The sequence below is a fragment of the Eumetopias jubatus genome, unplaced genomic scaffold, assembly GCF_037043125.1.
Source record: "Eumetopias jubatus isolate StellerSeaLion01/CBP00866 unplaced genomic scaffold, mEumJub1_p1.0 scaffold_5, whole genome shotgun sequence".
Lineage (NCBI taxonomy): Eukaryota > Metazoa > Chordata > Mammalia > Carnivora > Otariidae > Eumetopias > Eumetopias jubatus.
The window spans coordinates 147,802,456-147,828,982 of NW_028274811.1; the positions used below are offsets into that span (position 1 = coordinate 147,802,456).

Genomic DNA, 26,527 nt, shown 5'->3' on the forward strand with positions numbered 1-26,527 from the left:
TCCGATGTACATTAGAAGTCTATCCTATCCCCAGAGGAGTCTCCCAAGCTTGTGTGTGTGGGGGGGTGTCTATGGAGAGGGAGATCCCAGGTAAAACCAGAAAAACCCCCAGGAGGATTTCAGCATGGACACTCCAAGCTGTATCTGGTTTGAGGGAAGAGAACCTCTCAGATTTTTGTTTTCCTTTTGCTCCCGGAAGGGCTTGCTGAGAAGCTGACAGGGTCAGCACATAAGGAGAACATGCGAGGGCCGCAGACAGAACCCGAGTTCTGTAAATACGGTATGTGAACATTCCTGATTGACTGAGGGACTGGTGAGGAATTCTAACAAACGTCGGTGGCAGGACACCCCGCCCCCACCTGCTATTCCCTGCACGACCCTTGCCTCTTCCCCTCCCTCTTGGACGTGTCCCCCACTCCCCGCAAAACCCTTTAAATCTCTTGAATGGATGGATGGATGAAATGGGCAGGTAGGCTAGGAAGACAGAGGATAGGTAGGTAGAAAGATAGATAGATAATAGATGGTGGATAGATGATGGATAGATGACGGATAGATAGATAAACAGATAGATGATACATAGATAGATGACAGACAGACAGATAGATACTCAGATATGGAGACGTACTGGATCCTGCTTACCTCCTGTTCCACTGACCTAAACTCTTGCTTGGCTCTCCACTGTAAAACCACAAAGTCCTTTATCCCCTAGAGGAAGGTCTATTAAATGTAAAATGACCATCAGATCTGAGAATCTACATTTTTCGTGAGTTTTCACTAGCTAAGGACATTTCTTTATGCTCTTTTCCTGAAGAATAAAAACATTTCCATTTCTAGAACATTAATTAACCCGCAAAACTAACTCCCTGGCCTTTATTATCTTACGTTATTAGATGCAGGTAAGACAGAGGTTTAGTGACTGAGATGCCTGCTACCTTGTCTCTCTGTTGGCCTCATTACACGGGGTGCAGCTCTCCAGGAAGATTTAGAAGGTAATTATACTGCCTCTATTTAAAACGTGTGCTGCCTTTAGACAGTATCTAACCTTTGTCACAAATAAGCCATTAGTTGCCCCAAATGTTTTCTAGGATCTATACTGATAGAATCCACTATTTAGCCCTTTGTTTTTTGTTTCATGCATGCTCTTAAATATTCACATAAAACATGTAGGTATGGATGTGTGTTTATGTGTGTACATGAGAAGGAAATGGAGATTGAAAGAAGAGGAGAGACAGACTGACAGAGACAGGGAGACCGAGGGGGCTCATGGCCAGATAGTCCTGGGTGCTCTGGGTGGGACTGAGAGCCTCTCTCTTTCCAAATTTATTTCTCTGCTTCGTTTCCACCCTGTGGTTTACATAGCAGGGGGTGTTCCACTGTTAGTGGACGGAGGATGGAAGAAGTAAGGGCTTTTTTATTTTATTTTATTATTTTATTTTATTTTATTTTATCTTGATTTTATTTTACAGAAATCACAGAAGTGAAATGAAAAGCATGAAGACAACAGACAGAGAACTGATACCATTGATGCTCCACATCTCAGAAGGTGAGCAAAGTTCAAACGACTTAGCAGCTCCTTAAAGGGGCAATGCCAGCACCCAGGAGAAGTGTCCTCCCAGCAGATGTCAGGACATGAGCCATGGACGTCCAGCGTGTCACAGTTCTCCATGGGGATGCCTGCTGTCTCTGTCCCACCCTGTCCCCCGGCTGACCCAGCCCTTCTGGGGACACACACAGACAATTGCTACTATTTTCCATGGGGAGTTTTCCCTTAGCAGTGGGGTAGACGGTGTTCCCAATAACATCCCTACGGCAGATAAAATTATGAGTTTCACAGGGTTTTTCTTAAAACAGGCTTTAACATAGGCAAAAATGCAAATCCTTAGAGTTCAGTCTGAGGGTATATAAAATAGTCCGCACACATATTTGGCTCTGCCCAGCGGTAGGATTTGAACCACGGTAACATAAGCACACTGCAAATGTGTCACAGTCTCTGTATTTATTTCCAAGAGCAAAGTCTGAGCATTGGATTCAAAGTTAAACAGCAAGAATAGGCCAGGCTGGTTTGTCTGTCTTTAGCCCTGACAGCTGTGCAGTGGTATTGCATTGGGGTTTTAATCTGCATTTCCCTCATGATTAAGGATGTGGAGCATCTTTTACTTTGTCATCCACGTGACTTCCTTTGGAGCATGGCCTGTTCAAGTGCTGCTCCCCTTGTCTGATTGGGTTATTTGTCTTCTTCTTGTTGAGTTTTCTGAGTTCTTTATATATTCTGGGTAGAAGTCCTTTGTCAGACATGTGATTTCTAAATATTTCTCCCTTGTTCGAGACTTGTATTTTCTTTCTCTTAAACACCTTAAATTATTTTAAACTTTTAAAATGGAAGTGTCACACATACACTGAAAATGACCTAGTTCATAATTGTGCAGCTCCGTGAATTTCCTCCAGGTGGTCACACCCACGTCCCTGGGGTGGGGAGAGAGCTTCGAGAGCCCATAGACTGTCCCCCATGGGCCCCTTGTGGTCAGTGCCGTAAGTGACCACAGATTTCAGCTGCTTGCTGAAATCACTAATTTTGCTTCTTTTTGAATTTTATATGCATGTTTTGCATCAGTCTTGTGATTGCAATCTGGCCAGTGGTTTGTGTGCCACAAAGGTGGAAATCTGTTCCACCCGTGGTTCACAGTAATTCCCTCTGCTCTTCCCCTCATTCTCCTCTTCCTTCTGTGCCCAAGTTGGAGAGGACCCAACAGAGGCCTTGGGACCTTGGAGGAGAGCCTGGGCCCCAACGTCACCATGAGGAGGATCACCCACCCAAACCGACCCATTGGACTGCTTTTCCCATGAGAAGTGAATTCTGTTGTGTTAAACCCACGCTGGAAGTTGTTTGTTACCTCTCTGAACCTCTACTGGTAACGCAAACTTGATGTGTTGCAAGAATATCATATTATCAGGGGTTTTACATTTGTAAAATTTTTAGTACTCCTTCCTGACTTTTTTTAATTAATGAAAACATTATAGTTTTCTGTATTTTTTGTTTAATTTTCATTAGTCTTTATTTTCAAATGAGAAGATTCCCAAAACTGTCAATCGAGGCCTGAACAATTCAAAGATAAAATGTGACTATTGACGTAGATTACTACTAAGAGTTATCTCAAGGTATGGGAGGACTAGCAGCTCTCCCACCACTGAACAGGTCATATTTTAGGCTCCACCCTCGCCTTCTGGCCACTGCTTCACCTGGTGGCCTGGCAGCTCCTCATCTGAGTTGCATTTTCTATCTCTTGTCTCTGGCCCTGGGTTTCTCCACCTCGACAGGAGCTAGCCTGCAATAGGATGAGACAGAATGTGGAACAGAGAAGAGCCACCCCGCCAAGGCCATGTTAGAGCCCCAGACCCACACCGACCCAGCAGCTGACCACAGATGTGTGAGTGGGCCCCAGAAAGATCAAAAGAATCCTTCAAAAAAGCCCAGCCAAAAATTATTAATCCACAGAATCATAAGTTAATAAACTGTTCTTTTAAGCCACTACATTTTGGGTTGGCTTGTTATACAGGAAAAAATATCTGAAACACTAGTGCATTCTTTTCAATTCCCATCAAGAAAGAGGATCAAAATTTATTGTCATTTTAGATGGACAGCTCCAGCCATACATAATCACTCACCACCCCAGGCTAGGTTAACAATATCATTTTTTCAACCATCTTCTCTACAAACATGTAGACCATGACCTTGGTTGTAATGACCTTGCATGTAAAGCCATGCTGAGCATTGGATTCAAAGTTAAACAGCAAGAATAGGCCAGGCTGGTTTGTCTGTCTTTAGCCCTGACAGCTGTGCAGTGTATTAATGACAGCATCCTGTCCAGACAGGGGAACAGGATGTCCTGTATGCCCTATCAAGTCACATGCCAAACAGTGGGAGAAAAACCCTAGAAGACACAGGGACCTGACACATGGTGGTGCTTTTGGGGCCGTAGGTGTCTGACAGCTTAGGAAATCCTTCCTAATTTAAAGAGCCAGTTACTGCAACTTACATCCACTCAAACCAGGAATTGACACTCTACCTTTGGGCAGCCTTTTAACTTCTTTAAAAAAATTATTTTATTTGATAGAACACAAGTGGGGGAAAGCAGAGGGAGAGGGAGAGAGAATGTCAAGCAGACTCCACACTGAGCATAGAGCCTGAGGTGGGGTTCAATCTCACCACCCTGAGATCATGACCCTGAGCTAAAATCAAGAGTCGGATACTCAACCAGCTGAGCCACCCAGGAGCCCCTAGGCAGTCTTTTAGAGGCTCTCCTTTTATAGAGTTTGTAGCCAGTTATAGCTTCAAAGACTCAGTAGCACAGTGACTTGATGGTGGTGGTCAACAATCTGAATCCTCCAAGTCGTGACCTGTAGCAGGTCCCCCGGTGCCCAGCCAGGATCACTGTCTCATGGCCCACCTTTGGCTTCAACCAGAACCCGAGTAGACAGTTTAAAGCAAATGCACACTCAGCTTGTGCTTACAGCCACTCCTATCAAGTGTGAACCTCTCATGTCTCCATTCCCACTCTGGGTCTTCCTCTGATAACAGGTTGTCGGGGTGGCCCACGCAGGAATGCGGTTCAGAAGGCCAAGGGGACTGAAAATTCCCAGAGACAAACTTCAGCCAATGCTCCGTGGAGCCCAGAGAAAATCGTTTTGACCTGCCATCCTTCAGACAGGCAGTTATGAAGGAGTCTCTGCTTCTCAGGAGATTCTAGTAGAAGTGAATTCCTAAGCAGCTATAGGAAAGAAAATTAACATGTTTTCAGAAAGTCAGGGTTTTTTGTTTTTTATTTTTATTTTTTGCATTTTACTTGCAATGCGTGCTTTTTATAGGAGTCACGTAATACAGAGGGAAATGGATCACTCATAATCCTGGATGAATCATACATTTGGTGACTCTTCTCAGGTATCAAGTCTTCGTTGAGCACCAGCTATGCACGAGGAATTCATCTTGGCACAGGGGATGTGACAACACACAAAACAAATAAAAGCCCTATTTTCAGCTAGCAAAGTAGTATAGGAAATATTTCAGAAATTGAGCTTTTGGCTCAAGCCCTTAACGCAGAAAATATCTTTTCACTGATGACAGTTAAATTAGTTAGGGCCGGGAGTGGCCCATCTCATACTCTGCAGCTTTCCAGTTGCAATGCAAAATACAAAATCAGTTCCAGAGGACTATGTTTCTGTGATGCATGTAGCACGCAACCTTCAAGCATCTTCTTGAAACACTTCAAGGGCAAATAAGTGGGGAAAATAGCATATTTACCATTGTTGTGACTTTGTGTTTTACATAATCTTGTGCTTTTTCATTTGAATTTACCAAAAAGGGGGAAAAAAATTCTGAACACTGTGAAGTGTGATGGCTTTTTCATTTTAAAAACTACTTGTATTCTGTCTTTGGGGTAAATACCTAATAGTGCAATTGCTTGATGGAACTGGAGGGTATTAGGCTATGCAAAATAAGTCCATCAGAGAAAGACAATTATCATATGGTTTCACTCATATGTGGAATATAAAAAACAGTGCAGAGGATCATAGGGGAAGGGAGGGAAAACTGAATGGGAAGCCATCAGAGAGGGAGACAAACCATGAAAGACTCTTAACTATAGGAAACAAACTGAGGGTTGCTGGAGGGGAGGTGGGTGGGGGATGGGGTAACTGGGTGATGGGCATTCAGGAAGGCACGTGACATAATGAGCACTGGGTGGTATAAGCAACTGATGAATTATTGAACACTACATCTGAAACTAATGATGTACTATGTGTTGGCTAATTGAATTCAATTAAAAAAAAAAAACTACTTATAATCTGAGAAAATATAACCATACACGGTAGTAGAGAGAATACATTCCTCACTTCCCTGTGTTTAACAACCAACAACAATGACAACAAGGGTCATATTTGCTTTATTCTCCTTTCACTCCACCTCAAGGTTGGATTTCTAGAAATGGAATTTTTTGATAACATTTAGCATGCAGGGCAATGGGGATTGATTGCCAAATCGCTCCCAAATTTGCTTTCACCTACTGATCCTTCCACAAGAAATATGTAAGTTTTCTTGTTTCTCTGCATGTCCTTACTAAAAGTTATAATACCAGATCTTTTAACTTTGCTAATATGATGGATCTGAAACAGCTCATTGATTTGTTGCATTTTTTTTCTGATTCCTAGTGAGAATGAGCAGTTTTTCGTGTTAATGGAACATTAATGCTTAACTTTTATAAGAAAAAGTGCTTGTATTGTGGGCTTTTTTTCCCATTGTTCAAAGTCTTTATATGTTCTTGATACTAACCTTCTACATTATTATTTATGTTGTTATATCTTCTCCCAGTCTGTCACTTTCTCTTTAGTTCTGTCTATGGTATTTTTTTTTTCAGAGATACTGGATTTAATTTCAAGAGTCATGTTATCAAAATTTACCTTTAGGATACCCATCCTCAATTCTATGTCACAATTTAAGATATACTTCCCTTGAGGTCATAAAGATAATTTTTAAAATTTTCTCATAAAAGTTGTACTTATTTTCACATTTATGACTTCAGTGAATCAAGAACTAATTTTAAGAATAGTATGAGGTATGCATCCAATTTATTTTTTCTTTATTTGTCCTATGTCCTATGTCTATAGGGTCTTCACCTAGTGCTATCTTTGAAGTATTTCTTCATTTACCCACAGGTTCAAGATGCAATCTCTCTCATTACCAGATTTTCATCATAGATAGAATGTTTCTAAACTTTTTTCTCTAACAATATAGCTTTATAATATCACTTGAGAACTAGAAGAATAACCAAGATGTCCATATTACCCTATAAAATTATATTGGATATATTTTCACAACTAATGAATTTTATTTTTTAATTTTTTTAATTTTTTTAAATTTTATTTTATTATGTTAATCACCATACATTACATCATTAGTTTTTGATGTAGTGTTCCATGATTCATTGTTTGTGTATAACACACAGTGCTCCATTCAATGCGTGCCCTCTTTAATACCCATCACCAGGCTCACGCATCCCCTCACCCTCCTCCCCTCTAGAACCCTCAGTTTTTTTCTCAGACTCCATAGTCTCTCATGGTTTGTCTCCCCCTCTGATTCCCCCCTTCATTTTTCCTTTCCTACTTTTTTTTTTCTAACATATAATGTATTATTTGTTTCAGAGGTACAGGTCTGTGATTCAACAGTCTTACACAATTCACAGCGCTCACCATACCACATACCCTCCCCAATGTCTATCACCCAGCCACCCCATCCCTCCCACCCCCCCCACCATCCAGCTAATGAATTTTAGAAAGAGTATGTTATGTGGAAAATTCTTTTAGGATTTCATTGGTTTTCATTTTTTTAAAGATTTTTTATTTATTTTTTGACAGAGAGAGAGAGAGAGACAGCGAGAGAGGGAACACAAGCAGGTGGAGTGGGAGAGGGAGAAACAGGCCGCCTGCCGAGCAGGGAGCCTGAAGCGGGGCTCGATCCCAGGACCCTGGGACCATGACCTGAGCCAAAGACAGATGCTTGATGACTGAGCCACCCAGGCGCCCCTCATTGGTTGTCATTTAATTTGTATATTCATATGGAGATAATTAATGACATTAAAATACTAAGTCTTCTCATCCATGAAAATGGCACATGTCTCCATTAATTTATTCAAGACTTCTAATACTTTATAAAACTTTATAATTTTTATCCATAAATGTCTTATACATGTTTATATTCTGCTTCCTATTGAAGAATTTGGTAACTATTCTGAATGGGTTTGTTAAATTATTTTCAATTTTGTAATTTCAAATGATTAGGAAAGGTATTTGTTTTTCTGTATTAATCATACAGCCAAAATTCACTGCTTAAACTCTTATTTACCCTAATAGTCTGTTTATATTTTCATTTTCTCTATGTTTAGCCAAATATATTTTCGGTAATTAACCAATATTCTTATATCTCCTTCTTTTTCTAATCTTATGGTATAGGCTAGGAACTCCAGGCACATTGTTGAAGAATGGAGATTGTTCTGATTTTAAATTTAATGGGAATCACTTTAATGGTTTAATGTTATGAATATTATTTATTTCAGTTTTTGGTGGTCATGTCATTACAATTTAAGAAGTTCTTTAGTATTCCTAGTTTGTTAAAAAGTTGAGCAATCTTTTTTTTTATTTTATTATGTTATGTTAATCCCCATACATTACATCATTAGTTTTTGATGTAGTGTCCCATGATTCATTGTTTGCATATAACACCCAGTGCTCCATTAGCCTGGTGATGGATATTTTTCTTTTTTTTAAAGATTTATTTATTTATTTATTTATTTATTTATTTAAGAGAGAGAGAGAGAGCGCGAGCAGGAGGGAGAAGCAGAGGGAGAGGGAGAAGGAGGCTCCCCGCAGAGCAGGGAGGCCGACGCAGGGCTCGATCCTAGGACCCTGAGATCAGGACCTGAGCCGAAGGCAGACGTTTAATGACTGAGCCACCCAGGCACCCCAAAAAGTTGAGCAATCTTGAATGGTTGCTGAATCTTATTTTTCTACATATTCTCAGATGACCCTATAAGTTTCTCATTTAATTAGTTAATGTGAGAAAATAACATTAAACTTTTTAAATATTTTTTTAAGATTTATTTATGTGAGAGAGAGAGTGAGAGAGAGAAAGCGTGAAGGGGGGGAGGATCAGAGGCAGAAGCAGACTCCCCACTGAGGCAGGAGCTGGATGCAAGACTGGATTCTGGGTCTCTGGGACCATGACCTGAGCCGAAGGCAGATGCTCAACCAACTGAGCTACCCGGGTGTCCAAAATTAAACTTTTTAAATGTTAAGACATTCTACAATTTCTGGAAAAAGACTTAGCTAATCATAATATTTAATTTTATGTGCCTTTCTAGATTCCATTTACTAATATTTGATTGAGAATTTTTGCTTCTGGGTTTATACATGAAAGTGACCCATTTTTTTTAATTTTATATTTGCTATCAAGATTATAACAATACCTCATAAGATGAGTTTGCTAACTTTCCTTGTTTTTCCTGTATATTTTTTATATAAGGATTATACATTTTCTGAATTATATGAACTTCTGTGAAACATTTCTTTCTACTCCCAGTTGGCAAAGACTTTCATTATGATGGGAATGGAATTTTACCAGATGCTAATTCTTCATCTAGTGAGATATCCATATTTCTCCTTTAATCTGTTAGTTACTAATTATATTTTTTGTTTTTTAATCATTAAGCCAAACTTGAATTCCTGCCATAAACTTAAATTGGCTTTATACTTTTTCTTTTTAATTTGCTGACCTTGGTTTGCTAATGCTTTCTTTAGGATTTTTTGCATTTATGTACAGAAAGAAGCTCGCCTGTAATTTTCTTTCCATCAGTCTTATTTGGTTTAGTATCAATATTTTAAAACCCTTCTCTTTGTATTTTCTGCATGATATAATAGAGGCTTTCCATTGCTTCTTTGTAATATACTGCTGATATTGGCCCTGGGACTTTTATTTTGTGGAGCACCTTGAAGATTTCAAGAGCACACACTTTGCTGACCCTGGTCAAGAAGAACTGCTCTCCCAGTGAGGTGTCCATACTTCTGCAGTTGATGCAATTTCTCGGGCATGCAGAGGTACTACAGGGAGTCGACTTCCAGCGCCTCCATCCCCATGTGGTGTGTGCTAAACTTGATGTGCCTGAGTACCCTGTGGTTGGCTGTTTCTTCTCTCTCCTCCCCTCTCATTACCATGCTCCCCCCACCTTACAGAGGAAGGCAAATCTCTCATCCCCTCTTCCTCTGGTGCATGGCTTTGAGGTGCGCAAACCTCCGGGCACCAACCTCAGATGTGATCTAGAATTTCCACATCTAAGGAAGAATCCCAGAAGAGCAAAGAAGAGAAACTTTAGTAAGAAAGATTGTTAAGAAGGACTGAAGAGTCAAACCTTATATGACCAGGCAAAACGTCACACGGAGGCTCTGTGTCTCTACTATCTTCCTATCTATCTATCATCTATCATCTATCAATCATCTATCAATCATTTATCTTCAAAAGAGAATTCAGAGGTGATAAAGTTATTGTGTGGTTACCCATTACTATGTTTATTGGAAAGAAAGCATGAACTGAGGTTATTTTCTGAAAGGATATAAGTCTGATTTGGCAAACATGAGGAGGACTTCTTGTCCATCTGTCTGCAGCATGCATTTTCCTTTAAGAATGAGGGAAACTTGCACTTCCAACAGTTTGGTGAAAAGAGATTTAATCTTCATACACAGCACATAATAAAATAAATATATATTCTTTGCAAATATTTAAAAGTCTTTAACAAATTTTATATAAAAATGTTTTGACTGGACAGTTGCTTTTCAAAATTAGTTTAGAGATAATGCAAATGAAAATATTGAAAAACTCTGGCCTAAGACATAATCTTATTTCTTTATAAATGACAGACACCATATAGTACATCATTCTTCTCTGTACATTAAAAACCAGACATGTGCATTTAACTTTGTTCACCTAGTGTTTGGCCTTGTAAAATCCCAAACGATGTAACTTTAATGCTAATTATAAATCATATTTTTGCTAATTCAGAGAGAATAACTGTATTAAAGTTCTCTAGAAAAGAAACAAATACACACACACACACACACACACACACACACACACACACACACGGGGCGGGACTCCGGGGGTGGGGAGACAGAGACAGAGAGAAAAACCACTTCACTCAGTCTACCAACTTAAATGTTAATCTCATCCAAAACACACTCTCACAGAAACACCTGCAATAACATTTGACCAAATATCAGGGCACCTCATGGCCCAGCCAAGTTAACACATAAAATGAAACATCACATTGACTACAGTTAACTCTTGAACAACACGGAGTTGAACTGCACAGGTCCACTTATATCCAACTTTTTTTTCTTCCAGCAAATACAATAGAGTCCTGTATATGTATTTTCTCTCCCTTACAATTTTCTTAATAACATTTTCTTCTTTCTTATTTATTTTATTCTAAGAATACAGCATATAATGCATATACCAAATATGTTAATCGACTGTTTATGTTACCGTTAAGGCTCCAGGCAACAGTAGGCTATTAGTGAAGTTTTGGAGGAGTCAAAAGTTATACACAGATTTTTACTGTGCAGGGTGTCTGCACACCTAACTCCTTGTTGTTCAAGGGCCAAGTGTGTATTATGCGCTGATACATCTTTATCACTAAGCACCAGGAAAAGCACTGGATAAACATTAGGACACTGCTGTCTGACTTCAGTTCTGTTATTTATAAGCCAGTGACTTTATGTAATTAACGAAGTTTCTGAGCCTTGATTTCTTCTTCTGTAAAGGAGTAAAACATTTGTATTTTTTTTAAGGTTTTATTTATTTATTTGAGACAGAGTGAGTGAGAGAGAGAGAGAGAGAACACAAGCTGGGGAGAGAAGCAGAGGGAGAGGGAAAAGCGGACTCCTCGCTGAGCAGGGAGCCTGACGTAGGGCTCAATCCCAGGACAGAGATCATGACCTGAGCTGAGGGCAGACATTTAACTGACAGAGCCACTCAGTTGCCCCCCAAATTTGGCTTTTTTATCCCACTGGGATGTTATATAGAAGTCGGTTGTAAATCCAAAATTGCTTTGTAAGTTCTATTATAAAAATAATGATAGGTTGATCCTTCAGGACATATGCTAATGAATGCACAGTCTGTGCATTATAACCACGCAGAGGGGCACCTGGGCAGCTCAGTCGTTAAGTGTCTGCCTTTGGCTCAGGTCATGGTCCCAGGGTCCTGGTATTGAGCCCCACATCGGGTTCTCTGCTCGGTGGGGAGTCTGCTTCTCCCTCTCCCACTCGCTCTGTTTGTGTTCCCTTTCTCACTGTCTCTCTTTCTGTCAAATAAATAAATAAAAATCTTTGAATAAAAAATAAAATAAAATAAAAAATAAAACGATGCAGAAAAAATAGTTCTGTTCTATTTTCACACCATAAAACAGTCCCTGTTGCAAGCTGGTCAAGCTGATCTCCATTTTTACATATTGTTGGTGATTAGTTTGTCTTCTCTCATTTTCTCTCTTTTTCAAGATGAGGAGTATTTATTTCCTTGGGAACTAATTTTTCACTCAATGAGTAAACTTCTCAATGTAGAGTTGTTCTTGGGTACAGTTTGGTTAGCAAATGGTTGCAGAATCTCAAATCTTCAAAATGTTCCACCAACACAGGTGCTTGATGAATCTAGCACCTATTTTTCACCTAATTTCTCCAATAAGTTTAGTTTCCTTTGGGACTGGGCATGGGGGCCAAGAGTTGAGCAACTGTTAGTGGTGCTGTTGCAGGATTTGTGTCCCCTTAGTGCCCGGGTTCTTGGTCACACCACTTGGAAGAATGCAGAGGTAGACCAGACAGAGAGTGGTGGGCAGCAAAGCAAAGTTTATTGAGCAAGAGTATAAAGCCGCCAGAGGGGGACTCTCCTGGAGGTTGCTCCTGGAGTTTCAAGGTTAAAGGGGTTTTATGAGCTTTTTTGAGGAACATTCTCAAGCAATCAGGGTGTGCTGAGTTATGCCAATCAGGGCTTTGGTCACGTATCTGTCTACTTATTAGGTTCACGTCCACGTGCTGATGGTCTTTTGTGGCTGACATCTGGGGGCTTAGGTCTCAACTGCCCCTCGCCCGTGATATTGACAAATGCTTTTGTGGTTTGTTGTCTTAGTTTAGGACGTTTTGCAGAAGTCATTTCTGCAAAGGCCGCAAAGCAGGATGTCAGTGCGGTCCAGTCTATGCTGCAAAGCAGGATGTCAGTGCTGTTTTATTTTCCCTGTCCTGACTCTGTATTTTCTTGTTGGGGACCCTGGCTCTGACGACCTGACTGTCCAACTAAGTCCTACCAGTGCTGACTATAAAGAGGCAGCAAAGGATGTGTGTTCCTGTAACGACTGAGACAGGTGTCACCCTCTGCATGGCACTCATCAGCGTTATTTTTTTTTCCCTCTTCCATAATTAAAATAGAGTGGGTAACATTTTCTATATAATATTTGTTTTCTTGTTTGTGCCTTATGTTATTTATAACTTTAAATCAACAAAATCTTTGCTCTTGTGAGTTCATTCATTCTGTGTGGCTTTAATGAGCTCTGTGTTAATGTCACAGTCAAAACATCACACACTGCTTTGAACAGTGGGGATAAAGGTGGAAAATAATTAGTATTTATGTTCAGTCCCGAGGTCTATCAGTGTCAATAGGAAAAGAGGGGAGCAGAGAGAATAATCAGGAAAGGACCTTGCCCAGCAGGATACGGATTTAGTTAATTTACCCCAAGCTAATCTGACAAGAGTGGAAAATGGGCTCAAGAATAAAAGAATATGGTTATTTTAATCATTAAGCTTATTTTCTCAGAAGTTTTGTTTTAACCCTTTATGCAACCGACCTAGTTTATTTCAATGGAGATAACATATAAGCTCAAAGCCCCCCAAAAGCTATGTAGTCATTTACTCATATGCAATGAATTCATTTATTCCCTTAATCAAATATTACACATTGATCTTAAAAAGATGAAATTACAATAAAGCAGAAAAGAATGACTTGTGAGTTAACAATGTTGATGTGAGAACATCAGTTTCCTTCCTCTTGCTTTGCCGAGAAGCCCCAGATGTGACTTTCAGGAAGTGCATTTTTTAATGAGCCATTTTTTTTTACTCCTTAAAGTAATAATATTTTCAATCAGAGCCATAGACTAGTAGTTAGATGGAAAATCCTGAGTATGTTTCAAATATCCCTAAGCCATCAGGAAAAATATACATGGTGCTCTACTGATTCCAAAGAAGAAAAAAAATAGTGTAAGCAGTCTATGAGCCTTATATAGAGATTTGCAGTTGTATTTGTAGATTTTTCTGAGCCACCTACCCTGTGAAATAGGTCAAAACTCAAGTCAGTGTCAAAGTGAAGAGAGAAAAGGGTTTATTGGGATGTCTCAGTGGTGAAGGCCCTATGAAATCCAAAAATTCCTCCAGGTTTTTCATCCCAATTGCTGAGCCTTCAGGAAAAGAAGCCCTCACCACAGTCGCTGCTTGTGTACAGACCTTTTTATTAGGAATAGCTGGCACGACACGCATGCTCAGTGATGCAGAAATGCGCAGGACACTAGTCCATGCTGCACTGAGCAGCCAATGGCATAATGCATCTGAACCAAACGGAAGGAGACTCCAGTGACATGTTGACTCCTCTTTAAGTGGCACCCTGTCATGTTCTCCTGGGCCACCTCTGCATGCATTTGTGTGGATCGCTCACCCTGAGCACAGCCTAGCCTATGTGAGGCTAGCATAGAAGTGTGATTGCCTTTTAGTGTTTACTGATCTAACAGGGGCTAACAGGGACCATTGGTGAGTCCTTAGCTGTTAAATTATACATTGTTGACACAACATAAATGTTTGGCATTGTGGATGTAAATAGTTGATAGTTTGTATATATAGTCCTTGGAAACAAATTTCTGCTTGCCCATAGAATTAGAATTTAACCATAGACCAAGTTTGTTACCATGATTCTGACATTCATCATAACGTGCCTTATGGGAAGGACCCACTCTGAGAAGTTCCCTCTCCCTGGATCACAGGGATGCATTTACTCTTAACGTAGTTAAGATGCCGGACTTTATTTATAATGGTTTTAGTGGGTTATCTTTCAAGGACGTTAGCAGGTAAGATTACAGAGTCTCAAATCAAAGAGACTGTCTTAACTTTCAGACATTAATTCTTTGACCACTGATAAACCACTTGGGTTTTCCAAGCGTTACTTTCCTCAACTGTAAAGTGGTGACAATACTACATACCTGTAAGACTTTTTCATGGCTCAAAAGGAAACATGGGATTAAGAATTTAAGCCTGACAACAGATCCATCATTGATATTCAAACAGTAACGATCGTTAATCTTAGTTAATTATTCCTTTATTTATGAATTACCCCGTTAATTTTAAAGTTTTATATATAAAAATGTTCTTTGCTTCCCACTAATTTTCATCTCCTTGGGGGCAATGTCACCCACATCGGCATGGTCAGCCTTTTATTGAGACGGAACAATCTTGACTGATCCGTGTCTGGAAAGAGAGCTGGGCCACCAGTGAGCACAGAGATTTCTACCTGAAGAATTTCTTAAAAGTTTAGGGATAAGGTGCACACCCCTGGCTTCCACCGAAGGGGGAGATGTAAGTAACAAGCACTTCGCACGGCCGACCTATTGTGCCTGAGAAGGATGGTGCGTTGTAATTAGTCAACGTTCCAAAAATGTCTAAAGACTAAAGGGAGCATGGAGGAAGTTATGGAGGCATGCCGTGTGGATTTAGGTTGAATAAGTCAGGAGAATAAATATTGCTGAGAGGGTTTTTGTAATAACATATGTGTGAGAGAATAATGATCTAACTAATAAGAGTGGTGTCAATGGAATGGAGAAGAAGGGAGAATTATCAAAATTGCATAACTTGGCTGGAGAGGAGCCAAAAGATGACTCGGTGGTTGGAACCTAGATCTGGACACCTGAGAAAAGTGTATGTCATTTACATACTAAAGAATGTCAGAAGGGATACCTGGTTCAAGAGAGAAGTTGATACATTTTAGCTGCTGTCTATTGATAGATTTACTTATTTGAATTTAGCTGCTTTACATGTTAAAAGTATTTGCATATGTTTGTCTCCTATGTAGACTTATTTTCACTCACACATATTAAAATGAATACATTTAAATTATGTTTTAACCAATGAGGGCTGAAAATATTAGCAATAGTATTAGTTATTTGCCAAAAATAACTTATCCTATAAAAATAGCTACTCAATTGCCATTTGAAATGTGACATTTTAGCATATATGTCATAATAGAGGGGCTCTCCGAAATGTTGTTGGAGTTGTATTTGTAGAATCATTGTATGGTGACCAACATAACATAATAAAATAAAATAAAATGTAAAAAAAAAGAATCATCCTAATGACTCATGCTAGCTAGATTTGTGACTATCATCATGATATCGGAGCTCTTAATGAGCAAGATATCTCTTAAAAAATATTTTGTCTTTAGGGAGAATTTCTCTGGGTGCAAATCGGCAGGATTGTTTTAAACTGTCTATTTCTAAACACAGGAAGTTCTAGTCCACATATGATAATAATCTCAGAGACGCAAAGAAATCTCTATCCCACCACTGTGCATTCAAAGAAAATTATGGTCTGGGAGAATCAGCTACAGAGATAGAAAAATTCCAAGGCAAAAGATGATCATCATGGACTCAGTAGACACATAAAAAGTTCAAATCCAGAAAGGACCTATTTCCGTGGAGTTTTGCAATGTGTGCTCTGGATTTATTCTGTTATCATTACAAACCTGAATAACAGGTAAGTTGCCATGCTGCTGTTGATCTCATTACACTGGGTTTCTGTGCTATAATCATATTTTTTCCTCACTGTGGATCTATTCAACTGTATTTATTCATGTGAAAATTTGGATTCAGTTTAATGGAAGTATTTCTCCAGGGAGAGGAGCTCCTTAGGGGAAGTTGTAGCAAAATGTAAATGTGGTTACTATTAGAGCTCAGAGCTGAAAAACCCTGACACATAATGCATAGATTAAAATAGAAAAATAACATACACACATCTTAGTTCAGCAAACACATAGGCCAGGGATTCATTCATTAATTATACAGACTCAGAATCCATTATGGTGTCACAAATCCGCATGCATTCTTTAGGTTCCCAATTACCAAATGAACTGAAGGATGTTGGCATGAGAATTGATTGTATTTTCAAGATAGCTTTTGTGTTACACACTTCGGCAGGGACAGACCAGAGCCTGTGCTGTAGGTTTTGCTCATAGAATTATTCCAACGCATTCATTCTAGCAGGGATATTCACAGATCAGATACAAAGGACTTAATCATAACTCAAGGGAACAGGGAAACTAGGGTTCCTCCTGCTTCTTAGCCCCCAACTTGCTCTGGGAACCCAGACTTGCCCAGCTTCTAAACTTTGTGAAGGAATTATAATGTGTGGGATTTTAGAATGAGTTGGAAAAGATAAAAATCTATCCCTAGGTGAGATCACCATATCTTAGTCAAAATTTATATTATTTTTGTTTCTATTCAGATAAAAGCCTCATATGAAATTTACAAATATTTTTACTCTGTTTCTGTATCAAGTCAATGGAAAAAAGCAAGTATTATTTTTTTCTCATTGAAGCTTCCACATATAAATATTCACAATTGAAAGTGATATAGATATTGAATGATAGCATCAGATAACAATTACTGTTGCTACTAGAAAAAGTACCCTGACAGGGTCTGTCATTTTGCAGTCGTGAGCTAAGGATGATATTTACATTTTAAAGCGTTGTTAAAATACATATATACATGCAACAGAGATCTATGTGGCCCACAAAACTGATAATATTTACTCCTACCCTTTATAGAAAAAGTTCCCTGATTCCTGATTTAAAGGATTAGCGTTTCCTGCTTTGTCACTTAATCTGACCCCTGCCCCTTCCCACAGAGTGTGTGCTAGTTAACTTTTCATCTTTGTGATGATTCTTAAGCAAAACCAACAATCCTAACATTTGTCAGCTAAAGAAAAGAATGAATCTTGATTGAAATATTTCTTTCAGAAAGGGATGACATATTCATATTGTTATACACTCATAATTGAACTGGAATATTTCAATAGGAGTAAACCCCCAAATTTTGGTGGGTTAACATGTTAGAAGTGTATTTTCCTTCTCACATAGCTATCCAAGAAATCATTTATACTTGAACTTCATTACAAGTTTGTTACTTACTGTAGTGAGGGCTCACGCACACCGTGGGGGACTTGGGGGTGTCCCAGGGTGAGGATGTTAGAAAGCCCTCTGATAGAATCTGGGCTATGGCTGGTGATGTGGGAAAGAGTTTAATGAGGTGGCGCTTTCTATTGCTCTCTATTGGATGCAGTCTGAAAGTCAGTGCAATCCTGAGTGCTTTCTTAAATCTTACCTACAGGGAGGGCAGATTAAAGTGAAAGTAAAGCTGTAAGGAAAAATAGTCACTTATTTTAGCTGGGGGAGGGATGTGTTGGTAATAGTGGCTTGGATGATAGTCATGTTTTTCCTGCATTTAGACATGATTACGGAGTACTCTTTGTGCGTGCGTGTGCGTGCGTGTGTGTGTGTGTGTGTGTGTGTGTGTGTGTGTGTAATCATTCATATTCAACAGGAGACCACCAAGACCTGGCTGATAACGCCAGGCCCCATTCCAATGTCAGGGGCTGCTTTGCTCTTTCTGAGGATACACAAACTTTGCCCTTTCTGAGGATGCGCGGATGTGTGGTGGGGACTGGTCCACCCGCACCGCTTCGCTGCCCAACTTCAGTATTGGATGGGCTTGGCTTCTCAGACTGATTAGTGGGTGTCTCCTCTGAAGCTGCTCTTCCCTTTTTTAGGGCGTCACTTCTCCAGATTCTCTCATAATTGTGTCAAATCTGATTTCAGTGATAATTCCCTTACCCCATAAGTCAGTGCTTCTGCTCCCCTAATTGAACACTATGACACAGAATTCAAGTGACAAAGATTAACTGAAAGCTATTTGAGAAGAAAGTCGATTCCTGGAGACCTGCAGCTCCAAATCCATGTAAGAAGAGGCTGCCCTCCCCAATGGCAAACATAATGGAGGTTCATACTTTTTAAAAAGCAAAACTGTGGGACTGCAGACTGGGGAATTGCAGACATGTTTGGAGGCAAAAGAGCTTCCAGAAACAGGAGAATACTTTTAGAATATCTGAACTGAATGATGGGTCCACTAGTCTCCTTTGTCCACCCAGCTCTCAAAAGTCACAGAAATGCATCCTCTGGGAAGAGATGGGAGGAACTGGCTCCCTGAAGTCTGACCAAGTCTATACAACCGGGGTCACTGCTTGAAGCATACAATGATCATAAATGATTAAATTCAGTAGGTCTGCTTGATGAGCCGACCCCACTATCATTGAGATTTGACTTCCTTTATACCTGATGTTATTTTTTTCTCTGAAACCTACTTTGCAACGAAAATAACCAATCCAGCTATCCTTTGATTCATGGCATATCTTTTTCCTTTTCCATTGATTTATCTGGGTCATCTTATTTAAATTTGTTGCAGGCAGCATATAGTTGAGACTTTCTCGCTCTATCTGACTATCTTTCCCTTTTAACTTGGATGTTTGGACTATGTACATTTAATGTGAATGTTGATATAGTTAAATTTATGTCTGCCACTTGCTATTTGCTTACTATTTTCCCCAACTATTATTTGTTCTTTTTTTTCCTTTACTACCTTTTTGTTGTTGTTATTTAAATGGACATGTAGGCTCTTTTCTGGTTACTGAGACTCAAGGAACCATGAGCAGCAAAGTCACCCACGACACCCTGTACAAGGCAGTGTGGGAAGTCCTGCACGGCAACACCAGCACAAGCGCTGGAAGTTTTTGGAGACGGTGGAACTGCAGATCAGCCTGAAGAGCTATGACCCTCAGAAGGACAAATGCTTCTCGGGCACTGTCAGGCTTAAGTCCACTCCCTACCCCAAGTTCTCCGTATGTGTTTTGGGGGATCAGCAGCACTGTGATGAGGCCAAGGCAGCGGATATTCCCCACGTGGACACCGAGGCACTAAAGAAACTCAACAAGAATAAGAAATTAGTCAAGAAGCTGGCCAAGATGTATGATGCCTTTTTGGTTTCAGAATCTCTGATCAAGCAGATCCCATGAATCCTGGGCCCCAGGCATGAATAAGGCTGGCAAGTTCCCTTGCTTGCTGACATGCAATGAGAACATGGTGGCCAAAGTGGATGAAGCGAAGTCCACCTTCAGATTACAGATGAAGAAGGTGCTGTGTCTGGCAGTGACTGTTGGCCACGTGAAGATGACCGATGATGAGCTTGTGTACAACATCCACTTAGCTGTCAATTTCCTGGTGTCTTTGCTCAAGAAGAATTGGCAGAACGTCCGGGCTTTATACATGGAGAGCACCATGGGCAAACCCCAGAGCCTGTACTAAGGCACAGTTCAATAAATCCTAGTGCTACCAAAAATAAATAAATAGGCACGTAGAAGATATCACAGACCCTCTTCAGGTGATATTTTACCCCTTTGTACAGAATAAAAAACTCACACTAGCATGCAGTTGATCGCTGAACAACACGGAAGATGGGGCACCAGCCCTCCACACAGTCACAAATCTGTGTATAATTTTGACTCTCCCAAAACTTAACTACTAATAACCTACTGTTACCTGGAGCCTTACTGATAACACGAACAGTCAGTTAACACATCTTTTGTATGTTATATGTATTATGTACTGTAGTGTTATAGTAAAGTAACCTAGGGGAAAGAAAATGTTATTAAGAAAATGATAAGGAAGACAAAATACATTTACAGTATCGCATTCCTAGAAAAAAATCCACATGTAAGTGGATACACATAGTTCACACCCATGTTATTCAAAAGTCAACTGCCCTTCTATTTCTCTCCCTCCCAGCCTTTATCCCTTTGTTGTTATACACTTTAATTTTACCTCCATTATTAATTCTATACTATGTTTTTGTTATTTTTTGTTTAAACAGTCCATTATCTTTTAAAGAGATATAAATAATGTTTTCCAACAGTTTTTTGTATTTACGCATGTGCTTTCCATTTCTAATGCTCTTTATTCCTCTGGTAGACCTATCCCACTGGACTGTCATTTTCTTTTTGCCAGATGGACTTCCTATAACATTTGTTACACTGACCTGCGTCATGGTCCCCAGTTACTCTATCTGTCACACTTGGAGGAACTAGGAAGGGTTCTCTATACCCACTCACCACCTCATCTGTTCTGTCAACTGAACAGCTAAGCCAGAGTCAGAGGCCGGTCGTCACACCAGGGTTATTTGTGCCCACCTCCTTTATCATGAGTGGGACTTTGGGGACTAATTTTCTGTAATGCTTTGTGTCTTTTACATGTTGACAAATCAGAGGAAAATGTTTTCCTGAAATATTTAAACTTTAAAAACATGGATTTCTGTATAAATAATATGTGGGACTTTTCCTTTCAATTATTCCTCAGGCTTTTATGTAGTGGCTTGAAATAGCTCAAAGAAAGGATGTGAGATGTAGAGATTTCATAAACTGTACCAGTACAGGAAGTTGGAGTCTTGCCCCATGTCAATCCTATTTTGTGAAAACTTTTTGCCTAGAAAGCCCTTCTCAATTCCATCTGTCTGATACGACTTGTTCTTTCCCTGTCACTTGCTCTTGTGTTGGGCTGTGGGTTGTTTCCTGAATTCATTAGGTTCTTGCTCTTCACTGCACATCGTAATGTTCTCTTTCTCTGTAACACTCTATCTGATCACTGCAAAAAATGGTGTGTATGCTGCCTCTAGTCTACATTATATTCAGTCTAGCTTTTATTGTAAACTGCTTGAATGACTCCACAACTGTGTATTAAGAGCAGGTCCTATAACTCATGCTGTAAATGGCTGAGTTTCCTGGTCTGGGGAGGCCGTGGAGGGATAAGGAGTCAACAGTGGAAGTTTCGGCAAGCGGGGGTCTGGCAAAGGTGTGTTTTGCCCCTGGGGTTTGTGGGGAAAATCCAAAGCAGGTGTGCATGGAAAATGGATCCCTGAGTGGGGAGGCAAGCTCAGCAAGCCACAGAAAGAAGCATGAGGGGTCAAGGGAAGAGATCAAATCTGGATGCAAAACAAGGAACTGGAGGGTCAATGAGAATGGAAGGGCTGGGTGATTAAGGATTCGAAGCAGATGATGGAGGTTAAGATTCGGCAGGCTTCACCTGCTGTATAACAACAAAACTGTGTGCGCGTGTGTGTGTTACTGCATTCATTTCTCGTGGCTGCCTTAACAAATGGCATCACAAACCTGGTGACTTCAAATAACAGAATTTATTCTGTCACAGTTCTACAAGCAGAAATCGTCAGCCAACATGTTGGCGGGGTTGGGGCCTTGAAGATGCTCCGAAGGGGAGAATCTGTCCATGCCACCAGGCAGTCCTTGGTGCTCCTTGGCTTGTAGCCACATCATTCTAGCCTCTACCCCCATCTTCCCTGCATGTCTGTGTTCCTCCTTCTTCCTATAAGGACACCTATCATGGGTTTGGGGGCCTATCCTAGATCTAGATTTTCTTATCTAGAGATCCTTTACCTGATTACAACTGAAAACACTCTTTTCCAAAAGAAGTCACCTCTGCCAATTTGGTGGTTAGGATTTAGACATTTTCGGGGACCACCACTCAACCTAATACAGTTACTGTATTCAGCGCACTGTTCCGAGCACTTTACGTGTATTAACTCATTTAATTCTTATACCAGGATTCCTTGACATATGTGCCAACATTAGGACTATTTTACAAACCAAGAATCTGAGGTGCAGACAGGTTAGAAAATTTCCCAAAGCCCCACAGGTGTGTATTGGAGCTGCACTTGAACCCAGACGGACAAACTCCAATTTACACACTTAACCACTCTGCTATTGAAAATATAGATATCTCTAAGTCTCTGGTTTTTCACCGGTAAAGTGGAGATAGTATCGGAATTGTTGTGAAATAACACAGGCATGTGGCAAGTGCTACCGTTTTAGTGGCTGGCGGTAGTATGGGAGCAGAGCGTCTCAGATCAGGAATCAGCTGGGGAAGTCCTGACAAATTCCGAAAATGCTTGACTTTGACTGCTGTCGCCCCGTGTGGTGCCCAGGAGAGCTGGCTATGCTGAAAGAGACAGACATAAGGGGCCACTGGGATGGAAGCTCCTTAAAGGCAATGAGGACTTTTTTGCACTCTTTTTCTTTTCACATAGTAGGATGGTGGCCACATGGTGTGCAGTCAATAGATGTATGGAGTGAATGAATGAGTGAATGGCCGTACGCTTCTCGAGAGCAGGCACTACTGTTAATCTTCTCTTCTCTATCCCATCTTCCTCACGAGTCCCTGCCTCTCCAAGGTCAAGTAAAATACTAGTTGCAAAGGAATCAATTTACGCCAATCTTTGACTTATGTATTGCATGTTCTTCAGTGGATCATGTCTGTTGAGTAGTCCAGACAACATTTCCTTCTCTCTCACATTCTTCATCTGCCACCCATCTTCTCTCTAGTCCTGCCCCTGCAAGGTCCAGATCAGCAGGGGTCATAAGCAAGAATTTATTTGTGCAGATCCTTGCCTTTTCCAGGGCAGGAGCACTGCAGCCCTATCACCTCCTATCCTTAGATGAAAATGCTGAAATTAGAATGAGAAACATGGGGCAGAAATGATGGGAGCCAACTCTTCTGGTGAGATGTGGGGATGTGGTAGAAGAACACAGGCCCTGGGTTGTCAAAAGGCAATTTGATCAGCACAATTTACTGAGGACCTAACCTTTGCCAGGAACTACTCTAGACTGTGGAAACCAGGCAGATAATAACAACTGCATAAGAAAGTAGGATATGTAGACAAATACATAGATAGATAGATGATAGGTAGATAGATGATGGTTGGATAGATACCTAGATAGATTTAATTCTCATTGTGCACTTAATGTCCGTGGAATCTTGCACAAACTATAACAACAATCTAAGCCTCAGCTTTTTGGTAAAGTAAATTACTTAAATGTTTATCTAGTAGGATTTCTGTGAGCACAAACTAGGTAACCACATGTGTATACACTTATACACACACATGTGTCTGTAGGTATTCACAAATATATATTTATATATTCTCTATATAAAATATGTGAGTGTGTGTACACACAGATATATCTATATATCCAGATCTATCTAGGGAGAGATAAAGTGAGTTTGGCACATGATAGCTCCTGGACTATAATGCAGGGATACCTGCTGTTTACCTCTTTTGTCACCTGAGCCCCAGCTTTCTTTATAGACCCCTGTCAACCTCCAGCATCACTTTTGGACCAGGATGTGACCATCTGCCTTCCTAAGTGGCCCTAAATGACATCTGAGCTTTTTGATAATCTTCACTGCTCCTGATCTGCCACACTTCCAGGAAAGCACCCAGTACAGGTGGGCTGACCCAGGAATGATTTTTGCGTCAGCACCTCCAGCCCTCCAGGACCACGCTGGGAGCTATCTTCGGATGGCTGTTATTCTCGGCTGCAGCCATGGCCCCATTAAAGACAGAGCTCCAGAGATGAAAAGTCCCAGATCCCATTATCAGTCCCTACTTCAAACATGAACTCTGGGTCTCGAAGGCTCTTCATGTGGCTTCCGAAGCTTAATGATGCCATTAGCATCTCCTACCTGAAGGCAGCACTAATTAAGGCACTGAGACACACAGCCATATTTCAGTTAATTGAATTCATTTGCTAGTTTGCAAAGAAACACAATTAATAAAATAAGTTGTGCGTGTCGCATTTTTTTGCAGATCGACTTTGAAGTGATAACTATTTGTCTGATCTGCTTTGAATAAAATGAGGAAAACAGTTCATGCTGAACTATTTGTAGGCAGAGGTAGTGAACATATGTTTCTAATTTGAGCTAAGAGGAAAGCAAAAATATACAAATTTAGCAAATCTTAGTTCTTGACAACCACTCAGGATATTTCAGCTAAGAAGTGAGCATATGGTTCAGGGAATAAAGAAACTAGCTAGCGTGGTGTGGAAATGATGTTTCTGGGCTCAGAGTTTCATGACTGCCATGAGCTCATTCTTTCTGAGATGGGGGTCAGGTCTCGAACATTTTCTGTGGATTTTCCCATCAGTAAATGGATGCTGCTTATGAATGCAGGTTGGTCGTGTGGGGATAGAATGCGCGCCTCATTATCGTACAGCACGCTTCAGGTGGGATGGGTTTCACAAGGAGAGGATTAGGTCTCTTCAGAGCTGCCGCATCTGGAAGTGATCAGGGGGTTAGATTTGCTTCAGGTAAGTGTGAAGTGTGACGGCAGCGGGGTGTGGATTGCCTCCGCCCTTATGGCCCAAAGTAGAAAAGGGATTTGGCCACCATGATGCTTGGCTTTGAGGGGGAGCAGAATATGCTACCCCAGGACGTGCCACTTTAGCATGTGGATTTTTCCGAGCTGAAGACAATCAGGGTTCAGCAGATTCAGGAAGAGCTTTTTACCTCCCCCTTAACTGCCTGAAAGAATTTAGATAACGGGCCTGTACCAGGAAGAGAGCTATTACCAAAAATAATGTTCTATATCCAAAAGACTTATCTGCACAGCATGGAAACGTTTGTTTACCAAATGTCTGCTCTTCTCAGCTTCCAGTGAATTGTCTTCCTACCTTTTGAGACTCCTTGTCCTTAGCTCGGGATGGAATATAAGTTTCAATTGCCTGAGTGCTGGGAAGTCTCATATTTTAATGGGGATTCCATACATATGAAATTTGTTTTCTTCCTGTTAATTTGTCTTATGTCAATTTAATTATTAGACCAGCCAAAGAACCTAGAAGGGAAAAGGGAAGAGTTTTCCACCCCTACAGCTTTTCAATCACAATTGTTTTATTATAGTCAGACTATGGACAAATTATGTCATTTCTTGGTGAATCTGTTTGTTTTTTAATTCCTAAGCCTGTATACACAATACTTATTGTTTTGCAAGGATAGAGTTTGTCCTTGCATTGTAATTTATAGAAAAGATATTATTTTCAAGTTTTCTCTGATGATAAAAGATTTCAAGTTTTCTCAGACATGTTTCCAAATCCAAAGAAGAGCACCACGTTTGATGTCCAAGACTGTGTGTGATGGACGACGAGGTCAGTGGACCGGGACCCCCACCCCAAGCACTGCAGTTCTGAACTCAACATGTAAAATCGGGAGAAAGCCCCTTAGTGTCTGGAAGCCTCCATCTCCCCATCTTTGAATGAGCTGGTTAGAAGGAAAGAGCCTCAGGATTTACCCCAGCTCACAAGTCCTGGAGGTTGATGATGGTGAGGGTAGAATGTCTGTACCTTCCAGACACAATCTTATGGGTTCTTCAGCAGGCCATGGAAACTTGATTCGAGGGGGAGGCCACATTCCCAGGGAGAGTACCAGAACACAACCCTTGGGCTTCCTCAACTTTAAGGGTGGGGTTTCCACTGCTTGCCATGTTAGCTGCCCAAGTTAACAAGTATAGGCACAATATGGATCCCCCAGCTCCTTGCCTTCTCCCAACCCAGGGGAAGCATGGTCATTTCTCTGTACCAGTTGTACTGGCAAAGCTGCAGAGTCAGTAACTGGACATCCTTCAATCCAACATGAGGAAGAATTTTCTCTGTCAGAGTTGCCCAGCACGGGCTGCCCCAGGAAGCTTCTCACTGCGGGTTCCAGCACAGTCCAGTAAAGGGAAACAACCTTTCAGACTCAAGGGGTACAGTACCGTGGCACTCACCATGTGTTCCCTGGGCCAGTGGCATTGGTGCTGAGATACTCAGGGGATCAGTATCACCCCATCCGTTAGTGGATTATTCTGGGTATTAGTTCTCATGTTTCTATTAACTATGATTTATTTTTTAACCACAGATTTGCTTTCCACTGTAATAAAAAATAATGTCAATCGAATCTCTGAAAACAAATTACTCCTGAGATTTT

At 40.6% G+C, this 26,527-nt stretch overlaps 1 pseudogene; it reads left to right on the plus strand.

The window, feature by feature from the left end:
• Positions 1–19,372: 19,372 nt before the first annotated feature.
• Positions 19,373–20,029, plus strand: LOC114223683 (large ribosomal subunit protein uL1 pseudogene; annotated as a pseudogene).
• Positions 20,030–26,527: the final 6,498 nt, after the last annotated feature.